This window comes from Netta rufina (genome assembly GCF_964035555.1).
Source record: "Netta rufina genome assembly, chromosome: 1".
In the NCBI taxonomy this organism is placed as follows: domain Eukaryota; kingdom Metazoa; phylum Chordata; class Aves; order Anseriformes; family Anatidae; genus Netta; species Netta rufina.
In genome coordinates, this window is record NC_140123.1 from 125,984,909 (window position 1) to 125,999,246 (window position 14,338).

General features: G+C 37.6%; 1 protein-coding gene across 1 annotated transcript in view; it reads left to right on the forward strand.

Moving 5' to 3' along the window:
- The window catches only part of PRMT8 (protein arginine methyltransferase 8), a gene marked incomplete at its 3' end in the record, with an annotated part of 62,991 nt that overhangs the window by 12,308 nt on the left and 36,345 nt on the right, over nucleotides 1-14,338 (forward strand). The gene's annotated exons all lie outside the window — the stretch shown is intronic.

Sequence of the window (14,338 nt, forward strand, 5' to 3'; positions counted from 1 at the left end):
TTTAGTGAGAAATCTTAGGTGGAATTGAGATGGACTTAGTTTAGATGGACATTTTAAGGAGTTAGAGAAGATGCCGTTCTTCTCTTGTTCTTCTTTCAGTCATTTAGACTTATCTTTATGATATGGTCTTTAAAAGGTAGCATGGTCTTCAAAAGAAACCTTACTGCTTCTCATACTCAATTTGCGTCAGTTGTGCTACTGGTGACAGAACAGGTACATTCCTCTGAATCTTACCGTACCTTTGTTAGGGTCCTAATATTGGCTATTACCATATCCATCATAAATTATTTTCTATTATTATATTTTAGATCAGTGAACTAGGATCTGTCTTTTGCTCACAGAACTTCAAATGACTTAACAAGATGTCTGCGTTGGTGGCCTACTTGTCCTGTCTCATCAACAAACACCTCTGAATTGCAACTCTGCCCATCTCAAACTTGAATCATACTTTAAAGGAGCTTCTTTCTTTATGTGGATCCCAGATAGAGCCTAGAGTGGCTAGGCTGCCAACCTAGAGGCTTCACTTAACTGTCTAGAGTTAATAGGATGGTTCTGTGCCTACAAGTACTTTTGTATAAACAAACTGTTTCAAGGTCATGTGCTGGAACCTTGCTAATAGAATCATTGGGTACAGCACATCTAGTTTTTGTGATATTGTAACTGTGCAGATGTGCCACTTCACTACTGTGGTCCCTGCAGTAATGATAACAGAGGAACCACAGGTGTTTTCCTTTGTATAGCAGCTCTGAAAAAATATTCCCTTGATTCAGTCATGCTGAAAATCCCACTTCTTCTGTGTTTCTCACGCTATCTTTCAGATTCTTTTTCCTATCATAAAGCTCTCCCTCTCCATTAATTCTGAATGTACAGCCAGGTCAGGTGTGAGAACTGATGATTCTCCTCCTATCCCACTGAGATGACAGTCATTCCAGGAACAGAAAAAATATTTAAAGAAACAGGATTCCAATAAGCTTGATAAGTTCCAAAAAGAAAGAAAAAAAAAAAAAAAGAAGAAGAAAAGAAAGAAAAAACAAGTACCCATTAGTGTCAATAAAATCTAGAATCTTCTTCTATTCCTCGTGTTAACCTACTGTACTTTCCAACACCATTTAACAATCACCACTAGGCAGGCTGGGAAAGAGGTTTCTTTCTTCGGAATGAAGCATGAGTAGTACTGGATTGCAACAAATGCTGTTCTTGTGGTCTGAGATTCATAAAAAAGGTAAATCAGCTTTGGCATATCTGAATACAGTGACATGTCCAGCAGCAGGCTGTAGGGATAAACTTTTTGCTTATATTATTTTGCTCACTTGTGGTTGCTTTCAGTTGTTTTTATCTGTTGTTGTTGTTGTTGTTTTTATTTATTTATGTTCCTTAAATCAGATTAATGTTCAGAAAAGTAGCAAGCAAAACTTTTGGTCCTATCCTTTGACTCACAGTTATCTTATATAATGCACAGATTTTGCTGGATTTTTTTAATTATTATTATTATTATTTTTGGCCAATCATCAACATGTCAGAAGGCAAGAGAAACTGAAAGCCTGTCCCACCATCAGAACAGAAGGGGTTGGTACAATAAGGAAATTTACATTGCTGCACATCATGCTGTGCCCATATTGCGGCTAAAGAGCAATAATGCCAACATCATATGTGGAAAGGTGATGAGACTAGCTAAAAAAAGATACTGAATTTGCGTCATCGAGTTCTTTTTATAGACCCTTCAGTACCAGGAAACTTTCACTTGGTGTTTTCAAGGTTTCTTCATAACTGTGAATGGTGATAACCTTTCTAAAGCTGAAATTCACCATCTAAGATTTTTAGGGCAAGAAAAGTCACATGAATCTGTGAAAATCACAGGTCAGAAGCACTTTAATCAGAGAATATCAGTCTTCATGCTAATCAACTTATTTACATATGCATCAATGCAAGATTATTTTGAACAGAAGCCTAGTTGTACAGATAGTTCTACTGTCAGTTACTCTTTCTGCTCATGTTGTTTCTAATCATTTCCTTTTTGCTCTACATTTCATAAAATCAGAAAAATTAAGGTTGGAAAAGAACTTCTTGACCCTGTAGGGATTCTAGAGCAATTACTTGATTTATTCCTCTATTATTGCACAAGTAAAGGGAAAGACAAAATATTTGTTCCCATATACATATATTTGTTCTCAAGTCTTAGTGTCCATGGGTTGTTGTGCATGCATTAAGCAGAGCTAAAGCTTTTCCCTGAAAAAAGGAAGAATCCACACAGGATGTCAGCAGAAAAGCATGAGAGGGTGTGCAGCAGCAACAGAAATGGGGTACCAGAATACAGGCTGCGTTTTCTTGCCTGAGACCTGCAGGAAGGCTTCAGCTTCAGCAGAGTGTGAGGTTCAAGTTGCAGTTTCTTGTTGCAAGGAGGCACTGACTACTGTCAGGACAATCACAGGTTTAAGTTTGTGGACAAAGCAGTCTATACTGTGTCCATAAATGGGGCAAGGATTTCCATCCAGTCCTATCCAAGTGTGTGCCCTCCCTTAGCGCACGATAATATATGCTGCTTTCTGAATTAGCATCAGTGAAAATGCTGTGACCCAATCCCTTATGCTGGGTATCTTCCTGAACTTCCAGGTGCCAAAGAGAGGTCAGAGGCAGAACTATCCTCCCACTGCACACTTACCAGTCTTGTGAGGCAGAAAAGCTACTATTTTTGTTTTAGCAGCTGTGGCTGCTGAGCACAAGGTAAAGGCTTTCTGCCAATTTTCTTCTCAAGGATTTGTTTGCGGTTGGAGCCTGTACATTTGATAAAGTTACACTTCGACTCTCCTCACAGGCATTTTATTCTAATGTTTCCAAATTAAAATATTAGTTGTGGAGAGAATGAAATACTCTGATAACCCACATTAAGAGATGGCTGACTCCTTCAAAGTCACACAGTGAGATGGACTTAGAATCAACATGAAGGACGAAAGATAGCCAGCTGGGTTATGACAAGAGATTAAGAGAAAAATTGTGCTTTAAGATACTAAGACACAGTGAGTTACAGCTTCAGAAGAAGTGGGAAGATGTCTTTACTCAGTGCAGGGAAACACTGTTTTTCAACTAATTGACAAAAGAAAGTTCCAAATGTGGGACCTTTTTCAGTATTGGTCTCTGTTAGCTCTTAGTTCTGAAGCTGCATTGAACTGTGTAACTCCGTGTACTCATTTTCTCTGGCACTTCAGCTCAGCAACTGTCATTTCTCAACCTTTTTCTCCTTCCTGTCCTCATTTATCCTGCAGAGGTTAAAAAGTAATAATGGATAAATCTGGATACTCCTTAAGCTGAGACCTCTTCTAGAGTTTAGAAACATTAGAAACTACCCTGAAGTACTCATCTAAAGCTTGGCTAGGGTATGAAGTAGGGGATCATTTGCTGGTATTTTTGTAGCAAAGTCTACAGGATATGCTGTCTTCCTAGACAGATATTTCAGAACAATCACTGAAGTTCAGTGATGAGGAGGAGAATGTCTGGAACACAAGATGCAAAGTGACTTTCAGGGATCAGTGCATTAAAAATTTGCTAAGCACACAATGGACTATATGCACAAAGCCTATTAAAAATGAAACAAGTTGCTTGCCTCCCTTGTTAAAAATAGTACAGTTACATCAAGAATGGGAAATGGAAATATGGGGAATTTAATACTCTCAGTGGTTCCATAACAACTCCACTAAAGAAAGTAGACTCTCAAAATATAGTCAAGCCTGAGTACTAATTACATCATAACCTCATTCACAAAGATCAATTTAGGATGCAACTCCTCTATACTAAAAGTTTAAATGATTTTTTTTTTTTTTTTGTAAACATAATTCTTTACCTTTCTGAAAAGATTTTCCTACAGGTAAATAATTTAACAGTTATGAGGAAACACTTATATTTCTACTAAGCTGATAGAGCAGTGTTCTCTGTAGGCAGAAATTACCATGCGTGTTGTCTGGCAGTCTCATTATACTATAGGTCTTTACATGGGGTGATATTTTTGTCAGGAGTCCCATTCCTCTCTGCCACTTACTTTTCCTAGCAGAATCTCAGCAATGCTTTGTCTTGGAAAAAGAGCTGGGAATACTTACTGTGTAATAACTCAATGAGCCATCCTGGACAGTACCTGTGCTGAATTACAAGTGTTTATTTTAAAGTAATAAGGAAATAGATGAAGATAAAACCCACAGAGGGACTTTTGGATTCAGTACACATGGAGAGAAAAAAAATGATTAAGTATTATGCTCTGAACTTGAACCTTACTTTATTTTGTGGAGGCAAGAGGTGCTGCAGATGTCTAAGAGGACTGTTTGCTCTACCTGGGTTATCCAGGTCTTGCAGTATGTTTGTTCTAGTCTCCAACCTTAGGCTCCTATTAGAATCGTAATTCATCACTAGCACTATATCCCTTATCCATCTGATTTTCCATCCCTTAAAATGTAATATCAAGAAATAAAAGTTAAAAGCACATTTTCCAGAGAAAAAGCTGCTCTCTGGAGTAAGAGCTATAGATCTTGGTCCTCTGATATGGAGTTTCTATGAGCAACAACCTTATAGTTTTGGTCGTCTCAGTGCAGGCAAGGGGATGAGCACTAGCCTGGGCTCTCCTCACATGGAATTCAAGCCAGATTGAGGTACTTTGGCAGAGCAGATGGTAAACATCTGTTATGTAGATAAAATGAGGATTTTATTCTTTAGTACTGCCAATCTGTTGCCTTTCGTGAACAGTAAATATTTCATACTTTAAAAAAAAAAAAAAAAAAGGCAACTAGGCAGCTGACAAGATTCAAACTATTGGAGGGGGGATCCACAACCTGCTACATGTATTGGATTCAATCTTAACACCTGCAAGCCACCACTCCACTTGCTAGCTGAAGTCAACAGTTCTTTCAAGTAACCATTGAAGAAATTGGCTAAATAATGCCTGAAAACTTATTTTCTATTTCTTGTTCTGAGGCTTGTACCTCAGAACAAACCTCAAAATTTGATGAACTCTTTGATGAACAAATTTGATGAATTCTTCACCCAGAGTTCATAAAATAGAAAGGTTACACCATCTCACTGATGTTGCCTGTCATTTTATTCTAAAACAGCCCTAACCTGTTTCTTCATTTTGGGTGAAAGCTGTCTTTTAGAGTTTGGTTACTTAAGCCTTCTATTGTAGCGATAGAAAGACTTCCGTTAAATTTAACTGACCCTTCTGCTAGCTTAAGAAAATAATTTGTACAGATTCTGTACTATTCTGGCTATTTTTATTAATCATTACCCTCTAGAAATATTAGAGTTCTATTTTTTCTTGCAAATTTCAGCTTATTCTCAGATACTGGGAAAGGACCTCAAAATAACTGTTCTCATAGCTTATTATCATTTTCTGATTCTTGTTCTCCATGTCACAAGACACTCAGTCAAGATGATGATGGCAAAGAGGCTGTCCAGTGGTACAGCTGCTCCCTCGTTACAAGAAACACATCATGAGCATTGATAATGGGGACTATAGGGTGATGTAACATTGTAACGTGATATAACATTATGTAGCATAACCAGGCTATTTTTGTTTCCTTTCCCTTTGTGTCCATCTGGAGGAATTTCTCTGAAGAGGGTATATTACTTTTTATTTATTTGCATGTCACTGGAACCGTGATTCTGTTCAGGAAGGTAGGCACTTATGCAGCAGCAATGATAACAGCAAGTCATAATGGTGGATCTAAACAAAAGTTCAAACGTCTCAGGTTTTGTAGCTTCATAACTCATTATGCAAAGAGTTGCAACAAACTCCCTGCACTGTGTTCAACTTTGATATTTTCAGTACAAGTTCCTAGAACTTCTGTGCCTTGAGATGTGAAATGTAAAGTAATCTGGCTCGTGAATATTTTTCTTCACTTGGAGGTGAACAAACACCACCAGTCCTATTTAAATTTCTGGTCACTGCTCCTAGATAACAATAAGCATGTCTTCCCTAGCATATAGGTGATCACAAAGTGAAAACATACGTTAACAAAGCTAGGGTTTCATGACTCAGGAAATGACCTTGCCACTAAAAACAATTTTGTAACAGAAATAAGTGAATTGCATCCTTCAGTTACAAGTAAACTACCATTTGTTAACAGTCCTTTAATATTCTGACAATAGATCCCTGTGCACCATTCATAGTTTCATAGCCATAACAATAAGTAGTCTGTAATTCAGAATTTATGTGGAATTATGTCAGCTGATCTGGGTGACCCACCACAGACTACAGAGGCTTCTTTTAAAGGGCCTGGCACACTGAATGTTGGACTCTGCAGAGAAGTGAGATGACAGTCTTTATTCTAAAGTGCAGTCTATCTACACTGTGAGCTATACCAAAGAAAATACGTAAGGTGACACCCATGAGTCCTCTCTGAAGCACATAGAAAGGAAAGGGCCAACAAGGGTAGAACAGCAAGAAACCTGTATCACCCTCCAAGCTAGTCCAGCTAGGTCTGAGTAAAGTAGAAGCAAAGGCAGTCCTAGAAAACTGCTTTATTATTTACTGAACCCTACAGTACAGGAGGAAAAGGAACTGAATCATGACTATCATGACTTCCTTAATAACAATATAGGCTTTGAGCTACCCTTAGGGAAATGTAACATTAAATAATTTCTTCAACATATGTGATTGCAAAGTGCCAAATCTAGCCAAGCAGCAGAGAACATCACTTGAACTATCAATGGAGACCTTAAACCATGTGTCCATGTACACACAGGAGGAACTGTTACTCTTAGGCCAGCTACTCAGGTGCCCTAGAACAAGTGCTGGATTGACAGGTCTTGAAGACACCACCCATAGACACACATAAATCTGAGGTTTCCCATCTCAAAAAATGAGTCAAGACTCATGCTGTTTGATTGTTGATAACAAATGCACCTGCTATTGCAGAACTAGTGCATTGACACAAGCTGGACAGCTGAGGCTGCAAGACCTGAAGGGAAGGAGAAGACAGCTCTAGTTTAAGCCAGTACTGTTCCAGCAGTAAGACACTTTCATGATATTCTCACTCTGCTATGCCAAACCTGATCACAGGATTTGGCAGTGGTAGTGTGAGTTTGGCCCCTGAACAGCATGACATAGTTGGGTGTTGCTTGTTGTTGGTATAGAAGTTCTTGCCTGATCAGGACAAACAGGACATTCAAATATCAGTATCAGTGCAATTAGTAAGCATTTAATGTTAACAATTGCCTCTGCTAGATTTAGAGCTGACTCTGCAATGAATAGCCAAGAATTTAATTGGTATGGTTTATTTTTAGATTCCTTGAGTCCATGACCAACATTTCAAAATCAGCTGTAAGAATTGATGCACTTTAATAATACAGAGATATTTCTTCTCCTTGTACAGCTCTCAGAAATGCAAGTAGGAGATGAACTGATGCTAAACTTGTAAAAGATCATTATTTCCCAGAAGCTGTAGCCTAGTTCGGAAGGAAAATTCTGCTATCACTTTTTCATCTTTCCCCACTTTCAACAAACAGGCAATAGGTATACTCCAGACCTTCTCTCACAACTAACACAAATGCCTCTAATAGCCTTGTCAGAACATCAGGCTATTTCCTCTTCTTACACTTGTGCATCTTGATTACCTTTGTTCCAGAGAGATTTGGATGTAGTACTACAAGAGAAGAGATCTGTTATTTCTGGACTTGTCAAAACTCCTAAGAACTAGAAACCTCAGAAGAAAAATCTGTTACCTGAAAACATAGTTTGTACCTACTGCTTTTCTTCCTGGATAATTGAACGGAAGAAAAAGAAAAACATTTCATGGTGATCAAACAATTTAAGTATCCCTGGGTCTTTAAAAGCTACTTGAGATATTAGGTGTGCTTCCAATTTTGATAGCAGTAATATCTTATTCTGTAAATTATGTCTGGCAATTACATTCTTATCTCTCACAGATGACCTCAGTTTTTATTTTAAATTCCTGTAAATTTAAAATAAAATCTGTTCACCACCCCTTATTAGGACACCTTCCTATTTTTTACTACTGTAAGGTCTCATCTCTTCCCAAATTAATGAAGAATGATGAAATTATATGAAATTCTTACCTTCTTTTGTCAGAAAAAGAGAGGCTTAATACACTACTAAAATAAGAAGGATTTTTTTTTCTTCATTTGCTTTTATTTGCCTCTCATGAATCCTTAAAAATGATCTCCCGGTGGAAATTGTTGACTTGCAGTGTTACCATGTAACACCTAGCTGTAAATCTGTATGAAACCAGAAGCCACAACCTACCAGAGCCTTGTGAGTCTACTGATTGCAGTTTATGCTGCTCTGTGATCTGTACACCAAATTCAACTCTTCAGACTGGATTCTGGAACAGGAGAAGGACTGGGCTGCTCTAACCTGCAAAAACCGAAGAGCCTACACTTCTTAGTAAGGCAGCAAATTCAGAAGAGCTCTATTAGAAAGCATGCTACATCTGAGCCACAAAAAGTTTGAAAAATCTTGCATATCTCTCATAAACACAGTAGCCCTTATTATCTAACCTTCACTTCTCAGCATGCTGGATTTGCTTAAGGGTGTTAAGCTTGCATCAAAATAACCAGTGTACTTGAGTGAGTTCACCTGTTCCATTCTTGATCACACTGAAGAATGGAAACAAAACCTCAGAACATATATCAATAGAATATCACAGCTTGTCTTCTTCACAAGCTTTAAAATTCAACTGTATTAATTCTCTACTTTTCAATTCTTTAGTCATGTAAAGAGAGACCATTACACTGTAACGAGTCCATACACTGTATATTTACTGGGAGGGAACAGCATGACAATCAGTGGAGATTCACATCCATACAATTGATTGCAGTGACTTAGACTTTACTGCTTGAAATGGAGAATGTGTTTAGCAATCTGCCATCTGTATTCCACTTTAACACTGCCTTCCAGATGGTTCTTGATTTACCACTGAGTTGAAGCATACAAGACTTGCTATGACTTCAATAGAAAGAGGTTTGAGACTAGCCAGTACTCAAAACCCTTCACAATGGAACTTAATTCACTTGCCATCAGTCTTGAGGTGCTTTAAACAGATGGGCAACAGAGTCTAACGAGTTTTTTTTTTCTTTTTTTTTCTGGAGAATACTGTTATTAAGGTCAGAGAATAAAGGGACTGAGGCAAAACCACGGTGAACATAAAAAAGAATAATTCCTGAGAATTTACTGTAAAATTCAGCTGAGCATTTTCATTTGCTCATAGTTGTGCTCACGGACATCGAGCTTTTGCATTTGATTTGTGAAACTATTCACAGAACACAAAATAAAGATGGATACTTTTATGTAATTATTTATATTTGAAGTGGGCCCTGTACTGTGAGAGGCTCACAGGACCATCAGAATTTATTGTTACCTTTGTAGAAATCGCCATACCAGATTCGAAGTGTGTGTATGCGTCTAATTCTACTCCAGTACCCTCCCTGCAAAACTAACATAATTATTAGAACAGAAGGTTCAGACAAAAATGAAGAAAAAAGTTCAGAATGGAGAGAGAAATACACTTCTGTGCAACAAATTCTTTCAGATTTAATCTCATCTGTGTTGTGCCACCAAGCTTCTGGTCCTTTACATTTTTTTTCCCCAATTATTTTTCAGGTCTTTTTTATTCATAGATAAACGTTTAATACTTGGCCAAAACCTACTAAGTGCCACATCAATGTTATCTTTTTCCAAATGTTAATTATACACTTGATGAATATTTATGCTAATAAAATTGTAATTAGTTTGCCTTTTTAATTTAATTTATTTAGTATTATGAAGCAAGTAAATAAGGTCTAGCTAACCAGGACAGTTACATGTATAATTACAATCTCTTCAAACCTTTGTAGACTTATTCTTGAGTTGAGCTTCTCTGTCCAAAAATGGCATCCTACTTTTGAGCAGAAAATGAATCACATGACATCATGAAGGTTCACTTGTATCTTACAAATTCCATAGCTAATGCCATTAGAAAAGAGCATGCATACACACACAAAAAAAAATGGATGCACGATAGACCATCTGCTCTACACAATAGCGTGTAGATGAAAGCACAAGGCGTTTCTCTAGCTGTTTCTTGTAACAGTGATCATGTAAATTAAGCTGTTGCAGTGAAGTCTGTAACATTAAGTCTAAAACAATAGCTCTATCACATGCCAAAGATAATCAAAACATAACCTTGTCATAAGGAAAGACACATTTCAGCACATTGTAAATAATGCTTTGCTATCCTTTCACAAGCTAGTTTGCAAAGAGTAAATTTCAGTTAATAAGAGTATGGTTCTCTGATATTTCCTTCTGCTCTATGCTGAAACAGGGACTGTCATAATATATACTGTTCATGCTGTACACTGGACCTCCTACTTTACATATGTTGCAAATTCTCTTTATAAAAGGGAACACAACTTCCATTAAACTTCAATGTCCATAACTGCAGTTTGTCACCTGAACCTGTTTTTAGCCACTGCACCTGAACTACACTGTAATATAAACGGTCAAGAGGGCAGACCAGATGCATAGCATTATTAGAAATTCTGTGATTCTGTGTGTGATTATTATCTGTACTAGAAATGGACTAAAATTGCTTAAGCTTTTAGCTACAGCTACTTATCGCTCCCATCCTTACATACATCCATAGACCTGCTGTTATATGTAGCTTCAAAATCTTTTCATTCCAGAGTTTTGTCTTGTTCTTCTGACAGTGTGCATTCCTTAATCTTGTGAAAACAGGTTCTGTTTCTATTGCATATGTAAATTTGTAAATCCATATTAATAACCAACTCCATAATCTGCACAGAGATCAGATTTATAAGTTTATCCTGCCGTTGCCACTGTATCTCCTGCATAGTATTAATATAACTGTCCATGTCTTGATATCATATGATACATGTGGAAGGGATCTGTGAAGGGACCTCTTTTACCCATTAAGAATCTTGACAGTATCTAATATCCTGGGCCAGATCCACAAAGGTATCACAGTTCCTGTCTCATATTTGGCTTTGGATACCAAAATTACTTTTTAACTTTCAAAGAGTAAGTTAACAGATTTGCACACCTTTGTGATCTTTGCATTCTTTTTGCTACTTGGTGTTATTTCTGCTGCAGCCTAGATATGCCAATTGTTGCTAGCATCTTATACTTTGACTTTAGGGGGATTTGACCACTCAGTGTATAATCAAGTTACTCGTATGATTGCTCAGTCTCAGTTGTTCTGGACAAAAGCTTTATTCCAAAGCAAGCCATAGAACCTCATATTTCAGAACATGCCTCATTGTTTTCACAGTATTTTTGTTATCACCACAGGGATAACAGATAGCAATTATAATGTGCTGTAAGCTATACTTGTCAGTAATGGACCATGAATTTCCCGATGATAGTAAGTGGACAGGTTTGTCTATGATGGGTTGATCTGACATTGTACATTTCAGATACACCATTTGAAAAGTTTAGAGAAGTGCATGACTTTGAAGTGGCTGAAAAACTAGTATCTTCAAAGCAAGCCATTTTCAGAACCAGATCTCTATCCCTATTTTCTTTAGAGTCTGTCTAACTACTGAGAAACTCAGAAGACTGGAAAAAAGGGAAACATCACTCGCATTTTTAAAAAAGGTAGAAAGGAAGAACCAGGGAACTACAGAGCAGTGAGCCTCAACTCTGTGCCTGGCAAGATCATGGAACAAATCCTCCTGGAGACAATGTTAAGGCATATGCAGGACAAGGAGGTGATTAGGGACAGCCAGCATGGCTTCACCAACAGTAAATCGTGCCTGACCAATCTGGTGGCCTTCTATGATCGAGTAAGTGCATCAGTTGACAAGGGGAGACCAACTGATGTCATCTACTTGGACTTCTATAAGGCCTTTGACACAGTCCCACATGACACCCTAATCTCTAAATTAGGAAGATATCGATTTGAAGGGTGGACCATCTGGTGTATTAGGCATTGGCTTGATGGCCACAACCAGAGCATAGCAATCAGTATTTCTATGTCCAGGTGGAGGTAGGTGACAAGTAGTGTCCCTCAGGCGTCTATTAGGACTAGTGTTTTTCAATATCTTAATCAGTGATGCCCCATCCGTGGAGGTGTTCATGGCCAGGGTGAATGGGGCCTTGGCCCACCTGATCTAGTGGGTGGCATCCCTGCCTATGGGAAAAGACTTACTCCACGAGAATACAAGCCAAAGGAGTCAAGAGAGGTTTTAACCAGTGCCATTGTTTAATGATTATCAAGAAGACATCGTAGAAGTAAGCCTCAGTTTTGGGAGGAGGATACCAAACACCTCTTATATGTACCTACACTCATATCTGCAGCAGGAAGAAGTTGTATTGTTGAAACTGCTAAAGTGGTTGCACATCAAGTGATAATCTCTTGCATGTTAAAGGAATAGATTATTATATTCCGACTGATGAAAATGGAGCTAGGTATATTTTATTTTAGTAGTTCTGACACAGAAAGCTACCTGGCCCAGCAAATAATTATACTTTGAGATATCATGAAACTATTTGTTTAAAAATAGAATGCTGAAAGTTATTCATATTAAGCTGTAACACCATTCTTAATGAATGTTGTTTCTTAATGAGAGGATAGGCATTAATGAAAGGGTAGACAGAAGATATTGTTAACCTCTTCAATGCCATTAGAATGCCATAAATAATTAAGAATTTGACAAGCAGAAAACACTGCGGCTTGAACAGTTTTATAAGTATTTGAATTTTAACTGCCAGATCTGCGTCTTCATGTCAAGAAACTGGCATTGAAATGCAGGTTTATTTTTACTCCATACACCTCAGCTTTCGTCACAAACCTCCTAAAAAGAAATAGTGTGTACTTCCCTTTCTCAGCCCCATCTTACCTCTCTGTAGGTAGCTCAATATACCTAAAAGACTCTGATTTTCAAAACAGCTTGACTACCCAGGATCTTGAATACCCAGTTCTCTTTTGTATTATGGGAATTATACATCTAGGTAGCCTCCTCAAGCCATGTTGACCTATGTACCTAAGTTTTCAAGAAAAAAGAATTTCAATACTTCCCACTGATGCAAATAGGCAACTCCACGTCTAAATTTTAGAAACAGATGTCAAGTTAGAGAAGCGTGAGGTTTTTGATAAATTAATAATGGCTATGAATCTTGCCCTCTGTAAGAATGCAAAGCTTTTAAAAAAGTGGTCCTGTACTAATATCTTTAATGCAGCTGTATTCTGCCCACTTTGTCTGCCACCCCACCCAAAAAAAAAAAAAAAAAAAAAAAAAAAAAAAAAAAGGAATTGAACTCTTTAATTTCTTTAATTTTAAAATACAGGAAAATACTTAAGTAATTTCCTCTGGCTTAAGTGTTGAAATGACATGGAGTACCAGGATCTAAGTCCCACAGTAATGGTAGAAAAATATTCCTTCTGAGATCCTTCAGATCCTCCAACTGCAACAAATGGGAGATGGAAAAGTACAGGGATGCATGTTTATCACATCGATGGATGTATTCTGAAGCGGCTGCTTTCATTCTTTCAAACTCTATTGGCAATGGCATTGGCCAGTGTTCTGGAACTCTGTGGAGCTGGCTGGAATCCATATTTTTAATAAAAATGATTTACCCAGACCTAATTTATTAGATCTGTTAATTGATGTGAGGTTCACCTCTTGCCCAGATGCTTTCCCTTTTCAGGAGTTATTCTAAAGATATGTTTTTAACAGGTAGGGTATGTGTGTGCTAGGCTTGTAATCATATCATGGATGTTTTTTTCAGTTCTGGAAGGGATACAGGAAGGTATGAGTGATCATCCACATGCACACAAACATTGCTCAATAAACACAGATAGCAACATCCTTCTTTTCCTTTCCAGCTGATCAGGTTCATGCAGAAATTAGTTAGAAATAAGATTTAAATGGTCTGCAGATTGTGTGCAGGGCTCAGTCAGATGCGCTCTCTGACCAACAGCTTGTTTGCATAAATCTAGCCCTTTTACTACACTTTATTTTTATTTTTACCATGCTTGTTCTTCCCCCATCCACCTTGGCCCTACCCTTTCTCTAGCCTTCATCTCTCAAAAAACAAACAAAAAAAAAACATTTATATTTCTGATACCATTATATGAGCAACTTTGACTTTACATGGTATTGTCGATATAGTTACCTAGATGCTGCTGGCCTTGCAATTTCCAGGCACAAAAAAGATCCCCTCCTATTATCTGTGGATTTAGCCATCATGTAATCATATAACTCCTCCTTAATTACCTGTGAAGTCCAGACATCACTCATTGTGATATCTGTAAATATTAGCTTCTCACTTGCTTATTTGTTATATTCAGACTTTCTCATGTCAAGTCCAATAGCTACTCACAGCCTGTTTGGTTAGCTAAAC